Consider the following 5,719-nt stretch of genomic DNA (forward strand, 5'->3'; position numbering starts at 1 on the left):
GAAAGGAAGAAGGAAAGGAAAGGAAGAAGGAAAGGAAAGGAAGAAGGAAAGGAAAGGAAGAAGGAAAGGAAGAAGGAAAGGAAGAAGGAAAGGAAGAAGGAAAGGAAGAAGGAAAGAGAAACTGAGAAAATGTTTAGGAGACCAGAAGAACAAAGGTGACTGCACGAAAATAAGAAACGAAGATTTATATAGAAGCATAGGAAGAATAGCTGAAATAATGAGGAGATTAATATTTATTGAATGAATGACAATACGCTAATGAAAAGGACTTTTAATTTCATTAAAGAAACCATGGGATGGCTGGAAGAGACAAGAAGAGATTTAAGAAAACCTAACTTCACAAAATACTCCACACAGACTACTGATTACTTCTGCAAAATTTGCTGTCCAGTAACAAAAACTGCAACCTGAGGGTGATTTCAAATTAACAGAGGCAGGACATTAGTCAAAGCAAGAAAGTTCTGTGAAAATGAGAAAAGGAACGTATCTTCGTCTTAGGTTCTAAGCTGTCTGTAATTGGCCAGTTCCGTAATAAAAAAAATTAAAAAACATAACCCTCCTATGGGTCGTCACGCTCACATTACCCTCCTATTAGTTGTCGGGCTCATTTTCTCTGATGTACCGGGTTTAGGCAACAGAATCCAACATATTGTCCCCGACGAGGAGTTTCTTCAGAGACAATGATATCTTCGGGAGTGCCACAGGAAAGGATGATATGACGACTATTATTTTCTTTATACGCAGATGATCTGGCGGACTGGGTGGGCATTAGTGTGCGTTTGTCTGCTGCTGATGCTGTGGCGTACGGGAAAGTGTCGAAGATGAGCGGCTATAGGATGATAAAAGATGACAGACCAAATTTCTAGTTAGTATGATGAGTGGCAGCTGGCTCTAGGTTATTTAAGTTGAAGTGGATGAGTAGGAAAAACAAACTGGTAATGTTCGGATACAGCATTAGTAGTGTCCTGGTTGGCTCAGTCACATCGTTTAAATATCTAGGTGTAACACTGCAAAGCGACATGAAACGGAACGAACATGTGAGGATTGTGGCGGGGAAGACGACTGGTCGACTTTAGTTTAATGCAAGAGTTTTAGGATAGTGAAGTTAATCTGTGAAGGAGACCGCATACAGGCCATCAGTGAGACCTACTCTTGAGTACTACTTGAGTGTTTGGGACTCGCACGAGGTGGGATTGAAGGAAGACATCGAAGTAATTCAGAGGAGCTGCTAGATTTGTTATCGGTAGGTTCGAACAACATGCAGATGTTGACGGAGATGAAGTCAAATGGGAATACCTGGAGGGGAGGCGACGTTCTTCTCGAGGAACACTAAAGAAAATTTGGAGAACTGGCATTTGACGTTGACTGCAGAACGATCCTGCTGCCGCGAACATATATTTCACGAAGGGACCATGAGGGTAAGATAAGAGAAGTCAGGGCTCATTCGGAGCCTCGCTCTATCTGCGAGTGGAACAGGAGAAGAAAGTAGTAGTAGTAGTAGTAGTAGTAGTAGTAGTAGTAGTTTTTTTCCAATTTTGTTTTTAGAACGTGCAGCAGGTGTCAGCGCGAACACGTCCTTCATACGACTCACAGCGTCGAAGCCACGCGTCGGCTTGTTTCCCGTTTCAAACTAAATGATTTTTAAATCTGAATTTTACGTGCCCATTCGATAAAGCGCTATCAGATTCGTCTACTGCAATATTCGATTTACAGACATATACTACCAGGAACAATAGAACGCGAGAATAATCAGTAGGCTACTACAACAGGGACTGAGCACCGCTCTGGTGTATGGCGGTAGCAGTCAGTATTGTTTCTGTCGCAAATACAAGTGGCACTCCAGAGACTGTGTCACCAAACATATTCTTTGTTCGGTTTCCCAAAATCTAACAAGAGGAAGATAAAAAAACTGGACATGGGGCGGTAGAGCTGATGGGCCGCTTGAATCTGCCTGCGCCACGACCTGTTTGGCTAACTTCAGTGCTAATAAACTCGGAAACGACGCAACGTATAGAATTTTTTCTTAACAATTATTTCTCAGCACATCCTACCCTGAAGCACCATTACAAATTCTTCATACCGTTTCTGACCACACTGTATACAAAGTTTGGTATAGTCACAGCAGAAACACTGAGTCTCTCTTATTGCATATACGTGTCGCCATGAACAATTCGTGTATCCTTCGTTACTGCATTCGCTGTTGTAAATCAGCGAACTTCCATTGGATTCTGTCCGTTTAAAAAAGCGTTCGACAACGCAAACTGGCGCAAAACATTTGAAATTCTCAGAAAAATTGTTATTACTTGTGGGGAAAGACGGGTAATATAGGAGACGTACAAGGACTGACAGGAAACAAGAATGGAAGACCAAGAGACGAGGTCGAATAGGAAAGCATGTAACGCATGGATGCTGTGTTTCTCGCTCTATCCCTTAACTGTTGAACATGTATATCGAAAAACATTGCTACCCTCTGCCAAAGTGACGAAGAACTTAAGTACCTATTGAATGGAATGATTACTGTGCAGCACAAATTATGGGTTAAACAAGAAAGACTTAAGAAATGAGGAATAACAGGAATAAGATTAGCGATAAAAGTGAAAAGAATTCAAGGAGTACTGGTTAGACGAACTGTAGGAATTCTACTAGTTTGTAAGCAAAATAATGTGCTAGGGACGAAGCAAGGAGGAAAAAAGGAACATAGTGGAGCGTGTAGGGAGCAATACTTGCGAGAGGAAGCCTGCTGGTATCTAACATAGGTCTCAATTTTGAGAATGAGACTTCTGAAAATATACTGACAGAAAAAATCGCAGTAGCAAAAAGTAATCATTGTAGAGTTAATGAAATTTCGGGAATAAATTTGCCTAGGTAACATTTAAGTGATAAACATTGCTAGATCACAGATTAATCCAAGCGCGAGATCAGCCATTGCAAATGTGAAATGATCGAGCATTAATAACCAGCGTATCCTCCGGAAAGTTGAATGCCAGCATGTAAATGTGAATGCATTGTGTTGTACAGGTGCCGGATGTCAGTTTATGGGATGGAGTTCCATGGCTAATGCACTTGCTCTGTCAATACATGGACAGTTAATGCAGTTTTTGGATGACGCTAGATTTGCCGTCCGACGATTTCCCTTATTGGAGACAGGTCTGGTGATCAAACATGCTAAAGGCAAGCTGCGCTGGTCCAGTAGTGTGTACGCTTAGGGACTGATGACCTTAGCAGTTAAGTCCCATTAGATTTCACACACATTTGAACATTTTTTTGCTAAAGGCAACGCGTCGACACTCTGTAAACCATATTGGGATATAAAAGCAGTATGTGGGCGACATTATGCTGTTGAGAAACACACCCTAGATTGCTATTCATGAATATCAGCACAACAGGTTGAATTGCTAGGATTTGCTTTTTGTTGTTGCTTTAGGGTGCAAAACAATTGAGGTTATAAGCGCCCGTGTCAACTCAAAATGGTCAATTACCAAATTAATTTGAAACCGATAATACTCAGAACCTAGTCGACTGGAGTACAGGGATAGCTAAAAACGATCACTTCTTCTTCGATGAGGTTGCTCAAAGGTTTGATAATTAATGGTCCGTCGTCATATTACTACGACGAATAAGAAGTAAGACGCGAACTACAGCTCATGCTGTATCGGCTGAAGTATCTAGTAAGTCCGATGGCAAACATACATTAAAATGTAAACCTTTATAAAATCGGCATCGAGTCAGAAAACGGCACAGTCAGTGGTTGTTTGCAGTAAGCACACAGTGATGCCGGGTCTAAATTAACAAAAGACGGTGACCGAAATGACAGTGCCCAGTACGCAGCCTCGGGACGTGAGGGGTGAAAGGAAGTAGATCACCAGAAAGACGTACAATTTTGCAGGCAGGGTGCGTGAGGTAGCCACGCGAGTGCCCCTGCTGTCACAAGAAATCGCACCCCACACGGATAACAGGGACTAAGTTCCGTGGTAATACAAGGAAGACAAAACAGCACGGGAGCATACAATAAGAAATGAGGACTTTGGGGCACTGACGAAAAAGATTAATTTCCTTTCCATAACCGGAATCCCGCATCAGGTGAGACAGGCTACAGAACTGGGGGAGGACGATGAGTCCACGTGCGGTACTCCTCCAGAGGTAGGAATGATGCGCAGAAAGCTGCCAATCGATGCAGCAAAGAGTGCAAATATTTGCAGAGCCGGCAGCCGCGGGCTGGAGTTGCTGCCTAAGACGCCGGGTGGTGTGGTATGAGGCGGCTTAATGAAACAGCGGCCGCGCCCAAGCGGCTTATGGCCGCAGCGCGGCGCTCCGAAATGAAGCGCGGCGGGCACAATGGCTGGCGACCGCAACACACGCGCGCACAAGACCAGGGAACGTCCTCCGTGGAGAGCGTGCCTGAGGAAACGACACGCAGCGCCTCTTGCACACACACGATCGCTACACCTAGTACATCTATACGATAGAGAGAAGTTTGTGCGCATCTCAGCTGTTGGTGAGCGCGCTTCTAGTAAAGCAGATTAATATGAAGTGTTCAATACCGCTTCGCCAACTCACAAACGAACTCACTAACCAAACCTATGTATGTCACTAGACCTAAGATTTAATGGTCACAAACGATGCCTTCACCAGCTCAAAACCAGATTGTCACCTTCCAACCTGGGCTATGCTACACGTCAGTCCTCACAACTTGTGTTACGCGACCCTTTCTTCAGAAACTGTCCCGTAATTAATATAAAATCAAAATATAAAGACCCATGAGATCACAATACTACCAGAGATAGTCGATAGTTAATTATCTCTGTTTACGTTTTTATTCACATTTGCATAGTGTATACACTGATGTGACGGAAGTCCTGTAATAAATCCCAATACCGTGTCGGACCACCTTTTAACCGGCGTAGTGCAGCAACTATGTGTAGCATGGATTCCAGAACTTGTTTCAAGTCCCCTGCAGCAATATTAAATCGTGTTGGCTCTACAGCTGACCATAATTCCGTAAGTGTTGCCGGTGCAGGATTTTGTGCGCGAACTGACTCCTCGATTACGTCCTATAAATGTTCGATAGGATTTAAGTCGGGCGATGTGGGTGGCGACATAATTCGCTCGAAATGTCCAGAATGTTCTTCAAACAAATTACGAACAATTGTGTTTCTTATGACATGGCGCATTGTCATCCGTAAAAATTCCAACGTTGTTCGCATGCAGACTAGCCCAACGTAACCTTTCTGGTCAATGATTAGTTTAGTTGGACCAGAGGACAGAGTCCACACCATTGCGGAGAAACCACCAGCTTGAACAGTGCCTTGTTAACTTGAGTCCATGTGTTCATGGGGTCTCCGTGGGTCCATGTGTTCATGGACCTTGCCATCAGCTCTTTCCAGCTGAAATCGGGACTCATTTGAACCAGGCCACGGTTTTCCAGTGGTCTAGGATCCATCCGATACGGTCACGAGTACAGGGGAGGCGCCGTAGGCGATGTGTTGTCAGCAAAGGCACTCGTGTCGGCCGTCTGCTGCCATAGTACGTTATCTCCAAACTTCGCCGCAGTGTTCTAAAGGATACCTTCATCGGAAGTCAGACATTGATTTATGCGGTTATTCCACGCAGTGTTGCTAGTCTACTAGCACTGAGAATTTCACGCAAACGTCGCTGATCTCGGTCGTGAAGTGAAGGCAGTCACTGCGTTGTCCACGATGAGCGTTAATGCCTGAAATTT

The sequence above is a fragment of the Schistocerca piceifrons genome, chromosome 2, assembly GCF_021461385.2.
Source record: "Schistocerca piceifrons isolate TAMUIC-IGC-003096 chromosome 2, iqSchPice1.1, whole genome shotgun sequence".
Classification (NCBI taxonomy): Eukaryota; Metazoa; Arthropoda; class Insecta; order Orthoptera; family Acrididae; genus Schistocerca; species Schistocerca piceifrons.